A 9,906-nucleotide genomic window follows, 5' to 3' on the forward strand; every position below is an offset into this window, starting at 1 on the left:
TGAGAAATAAACCAAGTATGATACTGGTATCAAACTTCATCTACTATCAGGGGTGAAACAAACTAGAAAATCAAACATACTGAAGTTTGATGATTTCCAACAAGTGCTCACACTAGCTACACTAACAAAGGATACAGCTGGATGTCAATATAAATATCACTTGCAGAAAAATGCAAGGGACTAGGTTCACAGTTTTCACTGCTCAAGATCTGACAGTAAGGGGCAGCCTGCTGCTTGATCCTATATACCACCTGGTGTGAAATGACTTGGTTACTGCAGCTGGCAAGACTGATTGATAAGAATTCTCCCTCTTCACCTTTTGCAAACATATACAAGTTCATCAATTCGTTTAACTTGCAGGACATTGAATTTGCCATCTGAATTTTGAATTATGGAAACCGAGTGTCCAAAATGTGATTCCAGCTCTAAGGCAAAGGTGCTTTGTGTGTGTGTGTGTGTGTAGTCCTTCTGGTTCTACTGTGTGATTTGTCCTTTGTGAGGGCTTCTTTGTAAATGGTTCTGTTTTGTGAGTGGTCCTTCTTTGTGAGTGGTTTTACCTCGTGAGTGTTCTACTTTGTAAGTGGCTCTAGTTGTGTTGCACCTTTTAGTGTTGATGTTCTTGATACCTAGCTAGCTAGGCGGTTATGTGAGTTAAATAGTAAAATTAAAAACGTATGCATCTAAATTATTACTGACATTGCAAATTTTATCACAAAAAATTGTCATTTGTTAGAAAAGTGGCATATAGGGTGGAGTGCTCAATAATTCTGTTAGCATATTGTGATTTGTATTGATCATATTTTGTTCATATTGTGTTAGTACATTGCACTCGCCGCTTGTATGTTGATTTTTCTTTAGTATTTAGTCTTTCTCGCTGGTGAGTCGTTACACCACCTGTATGTAAACAATGGGACATGTTCGTTGTTCCTGCTTGCTGCTTCCCGCTTTCAGTCTGAATAAAATCTACCGACGACAGCACAAGTGTATCAATCAGCCCCTTCCTGGAACCCTGTTAATAAGTGAAACTAATCCTAGAAAGTCTAGAACTTAGTAATGTTAACAGGTTATGGGCCCAGAACACATCGGGATTAATTGAAAAGTGAGATATCGTCCAGACTGAATAAAGTGTTAGCCTATAGCTAAGCTTCTCTTAAAGAGTTTCATCAAGAAGTAAGTTCAAGATGGCCGAATGTGAAGAAAGGGAAGAAACCTCCAAGAAGATTCTTCTACAGTGCGATGGGGCAAACTACTACCCTTGGTCGAAGAGGATTGAAGCAAGACTGATTGATAAGAACTGTTGGAATGCCATTGAACCTGGGTTTGGGAATGACGTCCACGATAATGAGAATGAAGAAGAGGCTTTAGCTGAGCTCAACCAAGAACAAGCCAGAGTCAATCACCGAGCTCGGGGAATCATCATCGAGGTGCTGCACAGTTCTACTCTCTACGATGATGGTGCGTTTAAAATTGCAAAGAAAGTGTGGGACACACTTAAGGAAATGTACGGTGAATTTGGGATTATTTACTTCATGTTTTACAAGGAAATGGCTAGGTTGGATAAAGTAACATCAATGCCAATGGCAGATTACATTTCCAAAATGCATGAGTTGATTCAGAAGGTGAGAATATGTGGCATCCCAATAAATGACACTTGCTTTGCTGCTTTCTTGCTACTTGGGCTACCACTCAGGGAGTATGACGCTTTTGTGAGATCCTTCGAGGGTGATCTGGATAGGCTCACATCAAGAAATGTAAAGAGCAAGCTTGTGATGGAAGAAAGGCGATTAGCATAGCACAACAGGGCGACATCAAGCAAAGAAGAACCTGTGGAATTAAAAGCAATGGTTAAACAGCATTCTAAGCAGAAGCACAATCAGCAGCATCAGAAGCAGGACACCTCTGGTGATAGTAAAATAAAGTGTTACACCTGTACGGAGCCTGGACACAAGGCAAGGGAATGCCCGATCTGGAAGAAGTTCAAGGAGGAATGCACTAAGAAAGGGGATGCCAAGCCTTCTGTAGCTGAATTTGAAGACATAGAAGCAGTGCTCCTGTGTGCCGAAGCGGATGCACATGCATACATGTCAAAATCATCAGCGGGAAAGTGGTTTTTGGACTCAGGTGCGTCAGATCATACGTGCTGTGACATTAAGAAGTTCAAGGACATCAACCTGCTACGGAAGGGATCTGTGAAAATCGGTGATGGACATAGACTTTCAGTGGAAGGGATTTGGGTAATCGTGATTCAAGCCAAATGTAAGATTGTGCTTCAGGAAGTGATGTATGTCCCTAACCTATACTGTAGTCTGGTGTCTGTACAACAGATCACTGCCAAGGTGCATCTGTACTATTTGTGGGTGACCTAGCAAAGGCTTCCATGGGTGGCATTGAACTCTTTGTTGCTAGGAAAGAGGGGAAGATGTACATTATGAATCTGGATTGGCCTAGTAAAGATAATGAAGGAGCTACTGTGGCATTGCCCGCTAAGGTATCGATGCAGACTTGGCATCAAAGAATGGGTCACCTCAACTATGACGCTTTGAAGAAAATTCCAGTTCTGGCTAATGTCAAGAAAGAAGAATGTGGAAAATGTGAAGCATGCATTGAGGGGAAGATGACAAGGATACCTTTTCCTGCAAGCACATCAAGAGCATCTAAACCTTTGATGCTTGTGCACACCAATGTTATGGGACCCTTCAATACCCCTTCATTTGGTGGGTCATTTATGCTATTGTGTTCACTGACGATTACTCCAGGTATCTGACTGTAATGTCAATGAAGTCTAAGGATGAAGCATTGTCTAGACTCATTCAATACAAGACCAAGATGGAGAATCTCACGGGCCACACCCTGAAGAAAATTAGATCTGACTTCGGAGGGGAATCCTCTGGTAAAGAGCAGTTGGACAACTATCTGGCTGCAAACGGAATAGTGCATGAAAGGAGCATGACTTACTGTGAACAGCAGAACGGGAGAGTGGAACGACAAAATCGTGTACTTTTGGAAATGGTGAAGACTATATCATCTGAAGCTGGAGCTGACAAGAGACTGTGGGCTGAAGCTATGTTGACTGCTGCCTGCAACCAGAACAGGGCGCCGAGCAGTGCCATCAATTTTAAGATACCGCTTGAACTGGCTACAGGAAAAGAACTCACAAGGAATGATTATGAACGCATGAGACCCTTCGGATGCAGAGCTCAGGCCATGAGAGAAGTCAGAAGCAAGCTTGATAGCAAGACTGTTGAGTGTATCATGCTTGGTTATCAGAAGGATACAAAGGATGGATACAGGCTTTGGAACACAGAGACCGGAAGGGTAATAATCAGGCGGGACATTGTATTCCATGAAGATGTTTTCCCGTGGAAGAAGAAAGAAGATTCCAGTGATCAGGGGAAGCAGAAAACATACCATCTACAACTCTTGGGCGAATCAGACTCCAGGGAGGAAACAGAGGAGGAATGGGAGCAGAAGGGAGACGGTCTGGACAAGGAAGGCGGTAAAGATGGCGGGCATGGAGACGTAAACAATGAGCAGATTCCTGTCTTTCAAGAAATTTCAGTGCTGCCTGAAGATGAAGAAGCTGAAGTTCAAGAAGAAGTCCCAGTCCTGTGGCGGTCTGCAGTGCCAAGAATGTAAAGACAACCCTGAGTGTCTAGTGGTTAAGCCAGATGAAGAGACCACTATCATTGAACCAGAGAGTGCCAAAGAAGCCCTAGCTAGTCCCCAAGCAGAAAGATGGAAATATGCTACGGGAGAAGAGATTAAGAAACTGACTGAGATGAATACATGGGAGGTTGTACCAAGGCCACCAACCAAAGTCATTGGGTCAAGTGTAGATTTAAAAATCTCTTCCTCTCCATCTAAAGTATTCATCAGACGCCAGTCATAAGCGTAGAGCTAGTTATGATTCCTGGTTCAGCAATGTCGTGACGAGGCACTAGAATTCAAAGTTCACAAATGAATGTTGCTCAGCAACATTTACACTACTGTATTGTCATATATATATATATATATATATATATATATATATATATAATATATATATATATATATCTATATATATATATATATATGATATAAAATAAAAATATATATATATATATATATATATATATATATATATATATATTGTTGATTTAAATATTCATTAATATTACGTATCCGAGAGAGTATACTGTTGAATTTAGACCTAGGCTAATCATATGGGAACATCAGAAGTCCAATTTAGGCCCAATAAATGTGTCATGCAAATTATTTTATTGATCAAAGGACAAAATTAGTTTAATTAAACATCGTTTTCAAAGAATTTTAACGCCTTGATGTATTATTTATCGGGTGTAGGAGACGAAATGACAACACCCCAGTGCAGTACGATACGTTGAGTCAAGACTTGAGCGGCAGCCAAGCCAACTTCAAAATCTTCGGTATGCTGTCAGCTTGTCACGAAGCTAGAGTTGAGAATAAAATTAGAAATCGTGGACCCATCGGTATATATTTTCTTTACTTTGCAAAATAATTATCTTTAATACATTGAATAAGTCTACTCAATTCTAATGTAATTTATCTCAAGTATAGCAAATTTAAAAGGAAATGTTATTTATTGTTAAGTAAATAATCTGGCACCTGCATATGGCAATATTTCCATAACGAACAATGAATTAAGAAACTACGCCAATTCTTCGTTGGCCGTCTGTACATGCATCAATAGACGAGACATCCTCACCCCTATTGCATGCGGCCAAAAGGCTGCTTTCTGCATCATTCGTTGTGCAGGGACAGTCTATTTGGGGAGGTGGCTCTTGGGATCTGTTAACTGTTGGTTCTGACTGATAATTTTATACTTAATTCTCTCTCTCTCTCTCTCTCTCTCTCTCTCACATTTGCAAGAGACGTTATGCTCAACGGTAACATGGCCGAAAGGTGAGGGATGGCATCGACGAGGTAGTAATCCTCACAAGAGATTGAAATGGCCGTCATTCACCTCATTTTCAGTAATTTACCAAATTGAAATCTAAACTGTATTTCAGGTAGCAGAAAACGCTCCAATATAATCATACCTTTTCATCTGTATCTGCCTATATCCATTTGTGGAATGATATTCCCAGGTATAATAATAAATGTCTTCTGTGTTTGAATATAATATCGTCATCCTTCAGCTTGAGGATAAGATCTGCATGAACAGTTGTTGAAGAATCATATCAATTTATCTGTTGTAAACTGTTAGACTCACTTTCAGAATAAAAAGTTTCATGGTGAATGCTTCTCTCTCTCTCTCTCTCTCTCTCTCTCTCTCTCTCTCTCTCTCTCTCTCTCTCTCTCGTGGTCATTGCAGTATCTTGAAAGGCTGATAGTATAGAAGATAAGAATATCTGTCTAGACCTATTCCCCAGTCCTCCGCCTGAGGTGGAGGACGTGAACGTGAGAACAACGTCCCTGATAATATTTATCAACTCGATTCTGCTGAGATTCTGAGGATTTAACCCGAAGATTATTTTATGAAGTAACAAAATTACTTTAACTGCGCCATTTCTGGGGACTGACGACGCAGCCTCGGTCTGGAATTCACGACGATCGAACTTTTTCTTTTTTATTTGAGAGAGAGAGAGAGAGAGAGAAGGGATGAATACTTCCCTCAGCCACCATTGCAAATACTGATTTTAAAGAGATTCATAACTGAAAAGTAAACCTGAAGGTGAACACTAGGCCTAAGTCTCCTGCTGTTGTCGCGCTGGCAAGTTAAACAAAAAAAAAAAAAAAACTAATTTAATTGCTAGTATTACTTAACTCGTTACTGGTATTACTTAACTGCTTGCTATAGGAAAGTAAGTGTTCTTTTAGTTGAAGTCAGGGTGGAAACTTTCCGAACACACATTTAGAAGACTTCAGTGCGCTTGTCTCAACGTGAGAGAGAGAGAGAGAGAGAGAGAGAGAGAGAGAGAGAGAGAGAGAGAGAGAGAGAGAGAGAGAGAGAGAGAGATAGGTTGCTAAGTACTGGGGAAAGGGGATTTCCCATAGCCATTCCAGACTTTTGATGGTAATAATTTCCGTTAAAAACAAACTTGCAATCTTTAACGCATAATTTTATCAATTCTAAAATTTTGTCAGAAGCCAAAGGTAAAATATGCTTTGTTAATTCGTCAGCTAAAAAGTTCAATAAATCATCAACTGGAACATTGGTAAATAAAGAGCTAACATCAAAATTGATCATTTTAAAGTCGTAATTTACGCGAGCATTACTGATTTTTTCAACAAAATCTGTATTATTCTTTATGTGCGATTTAGATATGTTTCCGACAACAGGCATAAGAACCCCAACTAACCATTCAGAAAGTTTATATGAAACACAACCAACCGAACTGATTATTGGGCGGACAGGATTACCAAACTTGTGCGTTTTAATAAGACCATACGTATAGGTAATGTAAAGTTACACTTTGCGAGGAAAACTGTTTAACTACATTATGGAAATTACTATGTATGTATGTATGTATATATATATATATATATATATATATATATATATATTATATATATATATATATATATATATATATACATACAGCAGGAAATATTCATTATTTCCACATCAATGTCAATTACACTATGGTAATTACTTCAGAACGTTAGGGAGTTTACATTGATGTTTTAATTACCAGTAAATAGTTTACAGTTTATCAATGATTTTTGCGTACTTATACAGACCAGATATTCATGTCAATTGATTCCCGGGACATTACATATATCGGCAACGGTTAGGCTATTCATCTGTACGATTTGAGAGAGAGAGAGAGAGAGAGAGAGAGAGAGAGAGAGAGAGAGAGAGAGAGAGAGAGAGAGAGAGAAGGTCTTCTGAAAAGATTACTACGGGTTCTTGAAATTTACGTAGGTAGTTGACACTGATGCAGATTCCAAGGACAGTAGTAGTTTAAACCTACGTTTCGTGACTCTTTGTCACATCGTCAGGGACATCTATAAAAGAAATTATCGGACATTAGATGCCCCCTGATGATGTAACAAAGGGTCACGAAACGTACACTAACCTACTACTGTTTGTATTCCTGTACCTCGCTCCTTTTAACGTGTGGAAAAATAAAATTGGTCTTGATGTATGTGTGTATACACACACACACACACACACACACACATATATACATACATATATATATATATAATGATATATATAATATATATTATATATATATATATATTATATTTAGAATCTAACGCGGTTACTTTCACTGTTTATGATACTTGTCTCCACGATTTTTTTCTTTTTTTTTTTTTTTTTTTTTTAGTATATTTCAACTTTCTCCGTTTACAAAAAAAGTACTGTTCCTCGTGTTCTATTGTGTTGTTATTGGCAAATGGTCCTCTCTCTCTCTCTCTCTCTCTCTCTCTCTCTCTCTCTCTCTCTCTCTCTCTCTCTCTCTCTCTCTCTTAAGGCCTACTACCACACCCACATGACAGCAAAATCTTTTTGCTAAGCATTGCTACAACCTGGGCATACTACCCTACAGAGAGAGAGAGAGAGAGAGAGAGAGAAGGGTCTCTTATTTTGGCATATCTTATAAAAAAATAATAATAATAGTCTCCACAGTAAAGTTCTCCTTCCTAGATGTTTATGGGTCGCATTATAATTCCACCGGAGGCTGGTTGTGTGTATGTGTGTGTGTTTGTGTGTGTGTGTGTGTGTACATGTGTGGCCTCCGACATCATTTACAAGCGAGACACAAGGGATGAGTCGCATTCGCCTGAACATTTTATGAAGACGCAATATCATTAAACGAGAGAGAGAAAAAAATATTTTTCTCTGATTTATCTACGCAGAGAAGGGCCATCATTTTATTTCTTAACCAGGCCAGGTCTCCATGGGAAGAGTTAGTTCCTGGGGTCCTTTTTGGAAGGGATAGAAAGTTTGCTATCTCGTGGGTGGAAGTGAATGAGGATGGTTGCTTTCTTGTAAGCGAAAGTAAATACGCAATTTGCTTTCTCGTGGGTGAAAGTGAAGAATATTTTATAAGATTATTTAAATCAACATCTAATCTTTGGAGTTGGTCGCAATAACCTATAAGAATGGTTTGAATAACCTCTATAGGACTGGTAGAAATAACATCTGCGATTGGTTAATCTGACCTCTAAGATTGGTAGAAAAAACCCTCTTGGGGTGGAATAACTTCTATGACTGGTTAAAAACACCTCTAAGATTGGTTGAAAAAATCTTTAGAATTGGTTGGAATAACATCTAAGACTGGTTTAAATAACCTCCAGGATTGATTGAAATAACTTAAGAATTGGTTGGAATAACCTCTAAGATTGGTTGAAATAACCTCTTTGCTGGTTGAAGTAATCTTTAGAATTGGTTGGAATAACCTCTAAGACTGGCTTAAATAACCTCTATATTTGGAGGAAATAAGCTCTAGGGTTGGTTAAAATAACCTTTGGGATTGATTGCAGTAACATCTAGGATTGGTTGTCAAAACATCTAGGATCGGTAGCAATAACCTCTGGGATTGGTTGAAATAACCTACAGGTTTGGTTGAAATAACATACAGGTTTGGTATAAATAACCTCTGGGATTGGTCGAAATAACCTCTGGGATTGGTTTTAATAACATCTAGGATTGGTTGTAAAAACATCTATGAGTGTTTGAAATAACCTCAAGAATTGGTTAAAATAACCTCTAGGATTCTAGGATTCGCTAAGGGATCACCAGTGATTCCTTTTCCTCAGCTGCTGAGGAAGGTAAGGGAAAACTGAGTCCTAATGTGATTTCTCTGGCAGACCAAAAAAAAAATTTACGTTCACGAAGGATTTCCTCCGGTTTTGGGAGACTTTGTTGTTAGGTTACTGAAAATTTCCTTCGTTTTTTTTTTTTTTCACTGGCCTTTTGATGTATTCAAATGTAGTTTAGTGTCTCTTTGTTAATTCAAGAAAAGAATGGCATATTTACATATATATATATATATATATATATATATATATACTATATATAATAATATATATATATATATATATATATATATATATATATATATATATATATTATAGCGAGCTACAAATGTCCTTTAATATCTAATTCGCTCTACCTCGGAATTAATATATTTTCATATATGTTTAACCGAGAGGGGGAATTTATTAAGCGATAATAGAACTGGCGGCCGACAGGTATATATATATATATATATATATATATATATATATAATATATATATATATATATATATATATATATATATATTATATATATATATATAATATATATATAGTATATATATATATATATATATATATATATATAATATATATATATATATTATATATATATATATATAGTATAATATACAATCAGATGAGAGCATTAAAAAGGGTCCAGAATCCACCAAACATTGTGAAGAATATTTTCTTGGAACGTTTCATACTACTTCAGAGTACATCTTCAGCCTCCTATTAATTATATTGTGACAATTTAATTAACAGTAAATAACACATTAAGACTAAAAACATCAAGATAATAAGTTAATTAAAAACCTAGAGAACATTTTAAAACAAGCAATAGACTAAAACTTTAAGAATATGGTAATTAAAATTTATAGAAACATTAACATTAAATGTCTCAACAGCCCAAGGGGTATGGCCATAAACTGGTTACAGTATGGATAAAACAAAAAGGAGGTTTTTCCATATTAAAAATCACTCTTACGGACTAACTTCAATAAAATGTTTTTTCTTGCTTTACAATAAAAAGCCCCTGTCAATTAAAAATCACAAGGGTATCTTAAGGTTTGTTGCAAGTCCTCCGGACCGTTCTGAAGCTCAGATATCGAGGAAAGTCAGGGCAAACTGACCCCGCAGTTGCCCTTAAAAACATAGACGGAAAAATACCAATCATCTTCGTTGAATCAGGAT

The sequence above is a fragment of the Macrobrachium nipponense genome, chromosome 45 (assembly GCF_015104395.2).
Source record: "Macrobrachium nipponense isolate FS-2020 chromosome 45, ASM1510439v2, whole genome shotgun sequence".
NCBI classification, from domain to species: Eukaryota; Metazoa; Arthropoda; class Malacostraca; order Decapoda; family Palaemonidae; genus Macrobrachium; species Macrobrachium nipponense.